The following is a 14,812-nucleotide window of genomic DNA, read 5'->3' as shown; positions in this document are numbered from 1 at the left end:
AGGGAAAAATCCCTACCTGGGGAAACTACCTTTCTCAGAGAGGTGACCTTGGTTAAAACACATAGCGCTAAGGGGAGCAAACATATTAAGAACAGTATGCTATATACGTGAGGTCCCTTGAAACATATGCTGTGCAGATGTTTCTTTCCTGCAGCGACTGTGTCAAGCAGCAAGGATGGACCGGCTCCCGGCAAGAAGAGAGCCAGCCTAAAGACAATAAAGGTCCAGCACATAGTCCAGGGAGCAAACACCTTACCCACCCTGCGAAACACTATGTACTTTTGGTGGGAAAACCTTATGCCTCCTTTAAGCAAGACCCAAATTCTGATTAACTAAATTCAATAGTGAGAAAAGGCTATGGGGTGGCTTGTGGAATCCCCAAGGAACTGAGAGACCCAGGCTTGGAGAATAGACAGAGGGAAAAAATACTTGGCAACAAATGCATGAAGTTTCAAAACAGTTGATTCAATTCATATTCTACCACATAATGATATGTTAAGACCCTTGTCCAATTTTAAAATGGGGAAACAGGCCCAGGGAGCTTATATGGCTTGTCCAATTCATATACCCAGTCCGTTCAAGCCCAGCACCGTGGTCCTGGATTCCCACTATCTTCACCACACTACATGCCTCCTGGAGACTGGACAGGTGCAACAGGAAGAATTCACTGCTGTCCTGGCTGCCATTTGCCTCCACAATCAAAACCAGGTACACATCTGATGGGCTTATTCCAGGGCAGGTGTGGAAGCTGCAAGGTGAACAAGAAAGCAAACCTCTGGCATCTTTGGTCAATGAGGGATGCACTCTACTGCCTTTGACCCTCATAAGACAGGTGTGGTCACTTCGTATTGTGTCCATGTCACTATGCTGAAACAACCTTTCCCAAGAAGTCGTTCCCTGGCTGGTTCAAGATTAGCCTGGGTCATGAGACATTGCATGAGATTCAGAAGCAGAATGAAACCAGTCTCCGTTTTATGTTCTGATGGTGGATAAAGGGCATCAGCACAGCAGCTTGTACCCATTTGAACGGCTGGCTCATGGACCTGTAGCTTAGCCCAGAGCCGCCTCTGCCTGTCCAAGTACAGGGCACCTTATGTATGCTGCTCTGTGCTCTTCCTACAGGTCCATGAGTCCCATGGCTTCAAGGGCAGATGTCGTGACACAGGCACACTTCAGGTTTGTTCTTGCTCTTATCCGCATCCACTCTTCCTTCACCACTGCCACCTGGCTGACCTCTAGTGACTCCTGGCTCAATAGTAGACTCGGAAGAGTTTGCACAGCCTTCTCCACCAGCTCTGCCACACTGGGCCAAGTCCAGCCCTATAGTAGATTCCTTGTTCTACAGCTTCAATGGCTCCCTCACTGAGACTGAGAGTGTCCTCAGGCAGAGGAAGAGTAGCCTCACCCAGTCCTGGGGTCCAACCCCAGCAGGTCCAGGGTTCCCCAAAGGTGTGGACGGAGTCGGCGAAGAAGGAATGACATGGAGACAGCATTCAGTTGATCAGCATAGCCAGGTTCCTCTAGCCAGGATCTCCAGCCAGGTTCTGTCCAGGTTCTCTTGCCATGTTCTCTCACTAGGTTCTCCAGCCAGGTTCGATCGCCAGGTTCTATCCAGGTTCTCCTGCCATGTTCTGTCTAGGTTCTCCAGCCAAGTTCTGTTGCCAGGTTCTGTCCAGGATCTTTTGCCATGTTCTCTTGCTAGGTTCTGTCTAGGATCTCCAGCCAAGTTCTGTCTCTAGGTTCTGTCTCTAGGTTCTGTTGCAAAGTTCTCTAGCCAGGTTCGGTCGCCAGGTTCTTTAGCCAGGTTCTATCCAGGTTCTTTTGCCATGTTCTGTCTAGGTTCTCCAGTGAAGTTCTGTAGCCAGGTTCTGCCCAGGATCTTTTGCCATGTTCTCTGGCTAGGTTCTGGTTAGGATATGATGTTTATTGTCTTGTTACATCCGTATTTATACCAGCCGATTTTAATCCTGTCAATTCTATTACAAAGGTTAGGGCGTTTCTTATCTCCATTCCAGGGAGTAAAGATTATGTAGCTTAACTACCCGCCTGGCACTTAATTAAGGGGTTGTATCCCCTCCCTAACCTCAGGGAAAGATCCCCACCTGGGGAAACAACCTTTCTCGGAGAGGTGACCTTGGCCAAAACACATAGCGCTAAGGGGAGCAAACATATTAAGAACAGTATGCTATATATGCCAGGTCCCTTGAAACACATGCTGTGCAGATGTTTCTTCCCTGCAGCAACTGTGTCAAGCAGCAAGGATGGACTGGCTCCCGGCAACCCAGGAGTGTTGAGTATGGCCCTAGCTTGTCCCACTGTCCTACAGAGTGAGATGTTTCATATTGTTCCCATAGGGTATTAATATAGGGAAGGGGCATGAGAACTAAACACGTAGACCAAAGTAAAGCCATGCTAAAGTCTGCATGCTTCTGTATGCAAAACTTGGTTAATCAGTCATGAGATCAAATCACAAGGAACTCACGAAATAGAGAAAATTCTTGTAAAGTTTCCTATTAATAGCTTGCTCATATCACAGACACTCGTACTATAAAAGAAAATAGACCACAAAATACACCTTTTAAAAGTTAAACCCAGCCCTAACTGGTTTGGCTCAGTGGATAGAGCATTGGCCTGCGGACTGAAGGGTCCCAGGATCGATTTTGGTCAAGGGCATGACCTTGGTTGTGGGCACATCCCCAGTAGGGGGTTTGCAGGGGGCAGCTGATCGACGTTTCTAACTCTTTATCCCTCTCCTCTGTAAAAAAATCAAAATACATTTAAAAATAAAAGTTAAACCCAACAATTCTCATTCCAGTAATTTTCCATAGGTGCTACAAACAGATACAAGCTTTACCTCCGGAGAAGGTTAAGGTCTCTCCCTCTCTCTTACTCTACTAGTGAGGAGAGACCAGGACTCTGTTTGTGAAGTGGCTTTTCTTGCTTGTCCTCTTTGCTCAGTGATCTTGCTGCCTTACTTCAAGGCTCATTCTTTTTTTTTTTTTTTTTTAAATATATTTTATTGATTTTTTACAGAGAGGAAGAGAGAGAGATAGAGAGTTAGAAACATCGATGGGAGAGAAACATCGATCAGCTGCCTCCTGCACATCTCCCACTGGGGATGTGCCCGCAACCCAGGTACATGCCCTTGACCGGAATCGAACCTGGGACCCTTCAGTCCGCAGGCCGACGCTCTATCCTCTGAGCCAAACCAGTCTCGGCTCAAGGCTCATTCTTAAATTCTTTCTGGCATGAAGCCAAGAACCCTCTTGATTCTGGGGTTGAGTCCCCACCAGGGACTCACCCCTCCGAAATCAGTATGAACTTTACAAACAGACCCTTGTGTCCGAAAGTTACTTCCAACACCTAACTGTAATTCAGGCAACCCATCTCATCTCTCTGGGCCTCCTTTGTGCTGCCTCCTATATTTTGCAATAGGCTCCCTCCCACCCTTCCCTCTCCCCCTCTGCTTGCTTAACTGGTTCTGCTGCATGAGACCAAGAACCCTGATAGATATGGTGCTATAGTAGGCAGACAGGCATGAGCAGAGCAAGACAATAGGCCAGGTACAGAATGTCACCAGGGCAGAAAGCGCCTAGCAATGGATACCTAGCAACAAGCAGAACTAGAAGAGCAAGTGTTAGGAATTAAGTATTGTTAATTAGGACCTTTCCCCTGAGGCATCTTTTCCTTCCTTAGAGCTGCTCCAGTCATTCAGCTCAGATCTTCCCATTGACCTTTTCTCCTCTGGCATGTGATTAGTCATGTGTTGTAGTAATATATGGAAATGTTTAAAAATGCTTTAAAAATACCTAAATATGTTAAAAAGGTTTTAAAATGTTTGAGTTAACTTTCCTGAAACCTGAAGTGTGATATTAAGGACACATTCCCCACTGCCCTGAAGCATGTGTACCCCATAGATAAGGATTTGAACTTCAGTTACTGGTTCAGAGTGACTTGCTAAGATAACCATTTGTGTGAGTGATGTACTCTCCCTAGATAACCACATGTATCCCCTCACCCTGTTTGAGATTAACATGTATGCATTGACGTAATTCATTAATAGCCACCTGAACTGCTGCGGGTAGGAAACAGGCTTTAAAAATGGGTCCTGGCCAACCAACAGTGCTCCCCTGTCGAGACGGCCACAAAGACACATCCTTTTGTCAGTCTGGCAAGCGACGCTGCTCCACGCTCCTCTCTGCCAGACGACAGAAGAACGACTAGTACCTCACAATCGAGACGTGACAGAGCTCTCGGGTGAGGAATGCTGGCCCCCTGTATCCGGACCAGCCCAGCCCAGCTGCCGGACCCCAGAGGACAGCACCACCGGGATCCCATTAAGCCTGTATCCACAGCATCAGGAACTTTTGTGAGTAACAAAATGCTGTGTGATTTGCAACTGCATATGTTTCATGTGGTGTAATTCCTCCAGCAGTTAGTTGAATCATTTTGCATACGCTTAAAACTGAAATTAGCCTGACCGGGTTGGCTCGGTGGATGGAGCATCGGCCTTCAGCCTTCGGACTGAAGGGTCCCAGGTTCGATTCCGGTCAACGGCATGTACCTTGGTTTCGGGCAAGTCCCCAGTGAGGGGTGTGCAGGAGGCAGCTGATCGATGTTTCTCATCTATGTTTCTAGCTCTCTGTCCCTCTCCCTTCCTCTCTGTGGAAAATCAATAAAATATATATTTTTTAAAAAAACTGAAATTAAAGCTTTTGGCCTTTTTGGTCCTAGGCCTGCCCTTGGTCCTGCTTGCATAGAGTAGCCTCTTCGCTAGCAACTACTTGAATGTCCCAACATCTGCACAGTTAAAGTTTATCTCAAGGGACGCTTTATTTTTTTTAAACATATTTTATTGATTTTTTACAGAGAGGAAGGGAGAGAGATAGAGAGTCAGAAACATCGATGGGAGAGAAACATCGATCAGCCGCCTCCTGCACATCTCCTACTGGGGATGTGCCCGCAACCCAGGTACATGCCCTTGACCGGAATGGAACCTGGGACCCTTCAGTCCGCAGGCTGACGCTCTATCCACTGAGCCAAACCGGTTTCAGCTCAAGGGACGCTTTAGATAAACACTCCAGCTCCTTTCCTGGGATCTACTTGGGACAATATGCCACTCCCCCTACCCCCCACTCTCCCCAACCCCCTTAGAGAAAAACAAGGGGACTGGAGAAAAGCCCCATCTGACTTCCATACTAGGACAGGAGACAACAGGACACGTCAGCATAGGTCATCTAGAAGAAAGCAGTTAACCCCCACCAGAAATTCAAGTGGCTGATGTGGTCTGGAGAAGCCTGCAGCTGGGAGTGGGGGTCCCCACAGGCTCCCTCATCCCGGGTTTCGGGTACAAAAAATATTAGGTCTATGCTGAAAGAGCCAGGCCAAGAGACGTTGTGAGAGTTTAAGAAATTTTATTACATTGTCTCACAGCGGCTGAGACCAGTGTGTCGGTGTCAGCGGCAGAGTAGGGGGAGCGGGATATTTATGTCTTTTGTAAAGGTCAGTCAGAGTCACCACTGGACCAGGTGCAGGTGGGGCCGGGTGGAGGCGGTCCACTGGGAATTGGGTGAGGCCCTTTACTGCAAACTGAAGGCCATTAGTCATGAAACCTACAATGAGAATAACAGGAAAATCGCTGGGAGTAGCAAGAGCTCCCAGCAGGGCATAATGGAGCACAAGAAAGTGTCTAACAGCACTGACCCATCAACGAGTGGAGACCCCCTGGAAGGACATACCAGGAAAGCTGATAGTCCATTGAGATCTTCCCCTGGGATCTCCTCTAAAATCTCCACCCTTAAAGCCCTGAGGACAGAGGGCCCAGCAAGCTCGCCCTCCCAGGAGCACACGGCACCTTTCCCTGCCCCTCCCTGCAGGTGCGGAACCTTTACCTTCCTCCCTCCTAAGCTCCAAGGGCCCTTCCTTTACCTGGACAACTAGTTTCCCAAGCCCATTTCTTCTATGAATTACGTCTGCCTCTGTGATTTTATAATTAACTGTTCTCTTACCGTTTGAGTCTCGGCTCTGAATTTTTTCCTAGCCAGAACTCAAGTACCGAGGTTGCTGAACCGAGGGTGATCCCTGACACCTCGTGCTATGGCCATATCCTGCCCGAGGAACACAGCACGCTCTACATCTGAACCCGGGTGAAGCCAGCTCCGCCCCAGAGCCCCCACCTTAACCTTCAAGCAGCCCTTAAAAACCCCAGTCCCTCACGGAGACAGGGCCGTTAGCTCTCTATAGCTCTGGGCCCCTTTCCTCCCTTGGAAAGTGAATAAACCTTTTTTTGCTCAGTTACTCTTCTCTGTGAATTCTTTCACAACCTGCAACTCACATGGAAACAGCCATCAGAGCCCAGCTAACAAGACAAATTAACAGGAGGAAAAAATCAAGGTGTTAATATATACACGTGGGGAATTCACATAAGCGTGAAAATTCTTAAGACAATGAGACATTACTGGACGGGGGGGGGGGGGGGGGGGGGAGCGGAATGAGTATTAGATTTCAGAAGTGAGAGTGGGCGACTTATAGGTAGTTGCTAGGTGATCAGAAACAATGGACGCGGGCTATCTAGCTACCAAACTTAATTCAAACTAGGCGAAGGGGGACATCCTGAGGTTGCCTTTCTGAAGCAGGTTTCTCTGTTTGAATCTCTTGGGCAAGAAAGGGGGAGGATTAAAGGTTCTAAGTCTTGTTTCTTACTAAACAGCTTAAAATCGATATCAGGGTGGCAAAACTTTGGTTCCCTTCGCCACCAATAAGGAAGACGCAAAGTCTCCCTCAGTCACCTTAAGGGGGCTTCCCTCAGGAAGCTGTGCCCAACATAACGAAATCCGATTGAGGCCTTATCTGGAAGTAGCTGATAACAACCGAAGTGGCAAAAGTTCAGAGATAGACGAACGCATTTACACATTACCCATGACTACAAGTCCAGAGGAGGGAGGGAGAGAATTCAACTTGCAAAATAAATAAGTAAAAAAGCCCTATAATTAGACAAATCCAGTAAGCCCCTACCTTTCAGTCTCAGCAGATTGGGGGTGGGGAGGAGGCTGTAGTGCAACTAGTTGGTTTTGATGGGGGATCAGGATATGTCACCCCAAAATATGCCACTTTGACATAAGGATTATGTTGCGCTGAAGGCAACTGAGAAACAGAAGACATGGGAAGAGCTCTCTGCCTTCCTCCTCTCAGCCTAAACTCCAGACATAAAGTTGATGTAAGTTTGTAAAGGAAAAGTGACACAAATTTCCATTTGTAAAGGTGTTCCCCTCTCCTACCAGGAAGGCCAGAGATGATGGAGATGAGTCTGCATAACAATCCCTACTAAACCACCTTTACTGACTATGCATTCCTAGTCCCTTCCCCAGGGAACCACCTCTGCAAGCCCCAAACCCCTTCCCTTTGTCTCCTCACTTCTCCATAATTTATCGCCCTTTGTTTAAGCCCCAGGCCTTACCCCTCCCTTCTTTGGGGTTTCACTTATTTCTCTGAAGCCCCAAGTGCTGGCAAAAATAATAAAATTTGTATTGCTTTTCTCCTGCTAATCTACCTTTTGTCAATTCACAGGCTCCATTCATTCACAGAACAGAAACAGGAATTTTGGGGGGTGAAAAAGACAGGTTTAGGAAATTTTAGAAATTAAAGGGGATCATGGAAGAAGCACAGGGCTACAGAGCAGCAGAAGGTATATTTCCATAGAATAGGGGAGCTGAAAAGCTGCAACAGGTACATTTCCTTAGAATGAGGGAGCTGGGGACAGAAGGTCTATATTTACAAAATAAAGGGAAGGAAGCCCTTCATCCAGAAGGAGAAGAAGAAATCCCAAAGGGAATAGGAAAATAATAAGGAAGGAGGAGGGAGCGGGTGGGTGGGGGGGGGGGACCCCATGTGAGGTTCAACCTTTGAGCTCAGAAGTTACTATAGTGACCAGTCCAAGGAAATAATGACCAATCAGAGGGGATATCAAGGCACAAAGATCTGCAGCCTTTATTGAAAGGGCAAGGGCTAGGCCCTCCATCTTGCCCCAGGGTAAGGGCTACGCCCTCCATCTTGCCCCAGGGTAAGGGCTATGTCCTCCATCTTACCTTGGCCACGTGCTTGGCAAGGAGCTTCTTCCCGGAAGTCTAAGACTCTGCTAGCCACACCCAGGAACAAGACACCGACTTGCGCCTGGCCAATCAGCAGAGCACAGTCCTTTCTCCTCCCCTTACTCCAACCCCTGCTATAAAACCTGTCTCTACGCGGGGTTCTGTCTCTTGGCCACTTGGCTTGCTAATGTGTCGGTGAGTCTGGTGGACGGGGAGCTCAAGCTAGCTTGAAATACAGACTCTTATGCTTTTGCATTGGACTGCTGGCTCCCTGTTGGTTTCTTGGGGATCCTGAAATCTGGGCATAACATTTATAAGCCCTAGGGTAGTGGTCGGGAAACCGCGGCTCCCGAGCCACGTGGGGCTCTTTGGCCCCTTGAGTGTGGCTCTTCCACAAAATACCACGTGCAGGCACGCATACCGTGCTTTTGAAACTTCGTGGCCCATGTGCAGAAGTCGGTTTTTGGCCTGGGCAAGTCTATTTTGAAGAAGTGGCGTTAGAAGAAGTAGGGGGTGTTGGTTGGTTGGGTGACGGGAGACGCGGTGCAAGCAGGCTGCGGGATACACAGCGAGGGGGAGGTGGGTGCTATTCATGCACGAGTTGAGTGAGCCAGTCAGTCAGCAGTCTCATTGTGCAGCGGTTAGTGCTAGTCGCATCCGCAATTCACTGCAGGTGACAAAAGTACCTACTCAAAGCATAAAGTTACCTGTATTTTTCCAACCAGCTGCAAATCCTACAGGTATTTTTGTCATCAACTTAAGTTGTAATTCTTTTGTGTTGGTGGCTTTATTATTATAAAATGAAACATTTTTTTAGGTGCCCTGTTTGAGATGGCTACAAAGAAGAAGCAAAGAAAAACGGAAGACGAAAACCATGAATTTTAAGTTGAATTTAAAGTTGAATGTACCTGAAGTATGGTAGCAATCATCTCAGGTAGAAACTGTAGTTTAACTCTAACCCTGTTGTTTGGCTTAACAATAGAAAAGTTACTTTGATTTTCTGAATTGTATAAATCATCCCATTTGATTGAATGCCTTATTGATTGTAACGTGACTATCCCATTGATTGTGATCTTACTGGTTTTAGAAAGCGCATTCCTCTGTACCTGGGAAACAGGACAGCACAATTATCCTAAATTGTTTTAGTGGCCACAGATAATGCGTTCCAGTTGACTCAGTGGTCCCAAGGCCAGGACAATTACTCTAAATTGTCTTGATGGCTCTAGATAATGAGTTCCTGGCAACTCAGTGGTCTCAAGACCCGAGGGCTCTAGATAAGGTGTACCTGTCAATTCAGTGACCCCGAGACCCAAAACTGTAATTAACATGCTTAATTCTGCTTCTGTAAACTGCTTTTTTGCAAACCAGGTTCCTCATTCCAAACCTTGAGATGTAATCAATACCTTTGTGATCTTTGCCTATATAAGTCTGGTTTTGCCACCATCTTATTACTATGAGATTTGGGGAATGGCCCCTCATAGTCCCGGATTGCAATAAATGCGACTCTTTAATTCCACTTCTTGAGGCGTCCTTCTGTGATTCGTGGGGTACATTACAACATACCTACCTATATGGTTTAAGTTTAAAAAATTTGGCTCTCAAAAGAAATTTCAATCGTTGTATTGTTGATATTTGGCTCTTTTGACTAATGAGTTTGCTGACCACTGCCCTAGGGAAAAAGAACTCAGTGGGACCCTTTCCCCCTCTCCACGTGGGAGTCTGTACAGTGGGGCCTTGACTTACGAGTTTAATTCGTTCCAAGACCTAGCTCATTAAGGAGCTCGTTAACTCAAATTACTCTGTCAACTCAATGCAAAAAATTGACCGAGAGACAGCTGGTATCTCAAAAAACTTGTTAGTCGGGACACTCGTAAGTCAAGGCCCCACTGTACTTGTTCTTTAATAAATCTCCACCTTTGCTATATGATCTTCTGTCAATGGATTCATTCTTCGACTCCCATGGACAAAGAATCCGGGAACCACTCTGCCCAGGTGAACACCACGTGTTCCAGTCCAAAAATTCTGTTTCAGAACGCAGGAGGAAAATGTTTTTCTTCCCCTACCATGGAAACCAAGTGGTGAAACTGTGTGGAGGTGAATAGCTCTACCCACTGGGATTCAAGCATCCAAACTCACAAGCATTACAATAGATGGTAGGAGATTTTAACAGATTATTTAGATGGTGAAAAGAACAAAAATTAGTTAAAATTCAAACTGTCACTGAGGCAGGTTAGTAAGAAACTAAGAAAATTCCCTGGCAAGTGGAATGAGGAAATGGCTGATCAAAAGATAGGACTGGCTGAGCAATTAACTCCCAGGTGATAAATTTCAAGACTTTTAAATCTCTGAAGGAGGAATGCGCACAAGGCCAGAATGGTGAGGGATTAGGAATTCGATCATCCACACACCAAGTGGCTGAGCCAGCATGGCTCTAGCACCCAGTGACGGTAGTCAGCCGCTTTTAAAGGACTTTTGGCGGGATTTTTCTGGGTGGAGACTTCTTTATGCATACCTGGAGGGGAGGTAATGTAATGTGGTCACCACAAGTGAAATGTGGTCTCAGCAAAGGGAATGTCCATAGTGAAATGGCCTGAAAAGCCAGTTCCCAGGGAGGGGTATCGATTCACTTATTTGATCAGACCTAACAACTATTTTCCCTAATCAAAGATACCTAAGAACAGATGGTTTAAATCGCCTTAGGGAGACGTAAAATCCCTCGTCTTTTATTCATTTATTTATTTTTATTGTACTGAGAAACATCAATTTGTTTTTCCACTTTTTTATGCATTCATTGGTTGCCCCTTGTATGTGCCCTGACTGGGGATCAGACCTGAAACTGGACAACCAATGGTCCAGCTGCCTCTCACTACTTGAGCCAATTAAGCAGAGACAGGGTTGAGTCATATATGAACGTTTATTCCAATACTGCTGGCAGGATGGGAGAGCAGCAGGTCACCCACAAAAATCTGCTCTGCAGCCCCCCATAAACCAGCCAGCTGCTTATATAGGGTAGGACAAAGATTACATGATAAAGTATGCAAAATGGGTATCCCAGGCATGGGGAAGTAGGCAATGCGGGCTGGGGTGGGACTCCATTGTTTGGGCAATAAGGTTGTTAATCTTTCCATGATAATAGGCAGTTCTTGAGTGAGAATGGATCACATTCTAAGGTTGACTCCCAGGTCCAAGGTTGACTGCCAGGTCCCTGGGGGTACAACTCCCAGCCAGGTTAGAATGTCCTTTCTTTAATCACAACAAGGCAATCACGATTAACAGAGCATGAGTAATAGTTCTTATAACTATAGCTAGTCCCCAATATTCTATTTTTGCCCTAACAAAACCTTGATGTATTGGGATGATGCTCTAACCAACTGAGCTACCCAGGGCAAACCTCCTCATATTTCCCCCCTTGGGGAGAAAGATTTGAGCTTTCTCCATGTCTCCTGTTTTGGTTACCGTTCTGCCCGGATAGAGTGGCTCAGTTGTTTGAGCGACATCCTGTGCACTGAAAGGTTGCCAGTTTGATTCCCTGTTAGGGCATATTTCTGGGCTGCGGGTCCTATCCCCAGTAGGGCCATATGCAGAAGGCAACCGATCGATGTTTCTTTCTCTCTCTCTCCCTCCCTTTCCTTGTTGCATACTCAGTGCTTTAGTGATTGGTCTTACTGCCCATCAGGCATACCAACATGGGTTCAGTTACACTACTAGTCAACAAGCTAGACCCATCCATATAGATCAGTGATGGCGAACCTATGACATGCGTGTCAGAGGTGACACGCAAACTCATTTTTTTGGTTGATTTTTCTTTGTTAAATGGCATTTAAATATGTAAAATAAATATCAAAAATATACATCTTTGTTTTACTATGGTTGCACATATCAAAAAATTTCTATATGTGACACGGCACCAGAGTTAAGTTAGGGTTTTTCAAAATGCTGACACGCCGAGCTCAAAAGGTTCGCCATCACTGATATAGACAATGAAATAATCCATACACCAGGGTAGTTTTCTCAAATCTCTTTGAAAGGAATAATTTCCCATAATTTTAAAATTCAGACTGGAGGGTTGTCAGTGCCAGTGAAATAAGAAGGGGTCATCTTTGAAGCAGATCCCTGGGTTTTTGTGTGTGTGTGTGTGTGTGTGTGTGTGTTTATATTTTTATTGATTTTTTACAGAGAGGAAGGGAGAGGGATAGAGAGCTAGAAACATCGATGAGAGAGAAACATCAATCAGCTGCCTCCTGCACACCCGCTACTGGGGATGTGCCCGAAACCAAGGTACATGCCCTTGACCGGAATCGAACCTGGGACCCTTCAGTCCGCAGGCCGACGCTCTATCCACTGAGCCAAACCGGTCAGGGCCAGATCCCTGGTTTTAAACAGCCAGCTACAGCTACATGGAGCAGAGTAACAGCCCAGCTGAGCCCTACCCAAATTCCTGCCCCACAAAAATCGTGAGCAAAATGAAACTCTTAAGCCACTAAGCTTGTGGCTCATTTATGAGGCAACAACAGCACCTGTGATACGGGATTTTCGGACTGGAACACGTGGTGTTCGCCTGAGCAGGATGGCTTCCCCGGGTGTCAGACGGAAGATGGTATCGCAAAGGTGGGACTTTATTGAAGAACAAACACAGACTCCCACGTGGGGAGGGGGAAAGAGTCCCACTAAGTCCCCCCTCCACAGTTTATAAAGGCTGCAAGTTCCTGTGTCCCACTATCCCCTCTGATTGGTTAATATTCCCTTTGATTTGGTCACTATAGCAACTCCTGAGTTCAAGTTTCACCTGAGGTTCCCTCCTTCCTCTCCCCTACTGTTCTTCCATTCCCTTTGGGCTCTTCTTCCTCTTTGAATGAGGGGCTGCCTTCTCTTTATTTTGTAAATGTGTATCTTTTGCTACTCCCAGCTCCCGTGGCATATGGAAATGTAACTTCTGCTGGCTCCCTGCTCCCTTGTCTTATGGAAATGTATCTTTTGCAACTCTGTAGCCCTGTGTTTTTTTCCATGGACCCCTTAATTTTGAAAATTTCCTAAACCTGCCTATTTCATCCTAAAAATTTATATTTCACCTGGGGCACTCCGAGACTGTTGTTTATGTTGAGAAGTTGGTCATTCTATTGGGAGTAATGGAAAGCCACTGAAGGTTTCAATCCAGATGGGTGACAGGACCAGAAGGGAGGGTTTGGATCACTCTGGAAAACAAACTGGTGAGTGGGCTTGTGTGATGGGGGAGGGAGGGTTACCAGGGTGACAATTACAATGCAATGGTGAGAACAGCAGCTGGGACTGGGGTGGTGGAAATGATGGCTAGGTGTTATAGGCAGTGAGACCACCATGAGCAGAACAAGAAGGATGGGCCAGGTACAGAAAGCCCTGGATGCCTAGCAAGGGGCAAAAATGAGCAAACAGAACCTTGCCCCCAGGGTAACCTTTAATCCCCTAGTATTTTGCTGGTCAGGTAATTTGGATCCCCTGACTTTTAATATCCTTAGTCATGTTATCGTTTCCTTCCTAAAGGTAACATCTAGGCTTCAGTTATATTTCAGCTCCAGGCCCAGAAAAGCAGCAAAACCAGACAAGTGATGCCATGACTGCCTTAGACCAGCTGCACTGAATAATGACCCCCTGCCCTGGCTCTGACCCAGCAGTGGAGGCCAGGACCCTGAAAGAGCGCACCTGGAAAGCTGATGGATATTCTATTGAGCACCTCCCCTGAGCCCTCCCCTGAGATTCCCACCTGCAAGAGAGATACATGGGCTCAGGATGAAGGACCCAGTGCACACTCTCCCCCAGGGGAGCACATCCGTGCCATTCCTTTCCCCTTCCTCTCTCTAAGGAACCCCTCAAAACATGCAAACAGGAGAGCAATGGGCTGCGGCAGCTCATCCTGGGTTAACCCCCGGAACCTGTGTCCAAGGCCCCTTTTTCTCTGACTTCTCAGTGAGCCAAAGCAGCCCAGCCTAGACCCTCCTGTCACTTCTTCTATGCCAGGGGTCCTCAAACTTTTTAAACAGGGGGCCAGTTCACTGTCCTCAGACCGTTGGAGGGCCGGACTATAGTTTTTAAAAAAACTATGAACACGCCCTGACCAGTTTGGCTCAGTGGATAGAGCATCGGCCTGCGGACTCAAGGGTCCCGGGTTCGATTCCAGTCAAGGGCATGTACCTTGGTTGTGGGCACATCCCCAGTGGTGGGTGTGCAAGAGGCAGCTGATTGATGTTTCTCTCTCATCGATGTTTCTAACTCTCTATTCCTCTCCCTTCCTCTCTGTAAAAAATCAATAAAATATATATTTGAAAAAACAAACAAACAAACAAAAAACTATGAACAAATTCCTATGCACACTGCACATATCTTATTTTGAAGTAAAAAAACAAAACGGGAACAAATACAATATTTGTATTTGCATGTGGCCCGCGGGCCGTAGTTTGAGGACCCCTGTATGCCCTTCCTTGTTTCCCTATCCTACGTATATATTTGCTGTGGCCAATGAATTCTTACTTACTTTGCTACACTTTGTTTCTTGATTTAAATCTTTCCTTCAAGAAGAGAACCAAGGTCTCATGGTCTCACCGCTAACACAGGGGCAGGAAAAGAATGAATAACTCCCAGGGAACCTCCATTACATATATCAGGCCCAGACCCCAGGGTCCAGTTACTGTGCCCCAAGGCCACGAAGGAGGCAAAATAAACTCCCAACCTTATTCTCCAGGATAAGTAACCCG

This window comes from Myotis yumanensis, unplaced genomic scaffold, assembly GCF_028538775.1.
Source record: "Myotis yumanensis isolate MYYU_CA2020_CCGP unplaced genomic scaffold, mMyoYum1.0.hap1 SCAF_4, whole genome shotgun sequence".
Classification (NCBI taxonomy): domain Eukaryota; kingdom Metazoa; phylum Chordata; class Mammalia; order Chiroptera; family Vespertilionidae; genus Myotis; species Myotis yumanensis.
The sequence above is the reverse complement of the archived record's forward strand: the minus strand, read 5'-3'. Positions refer to the sequence as shown.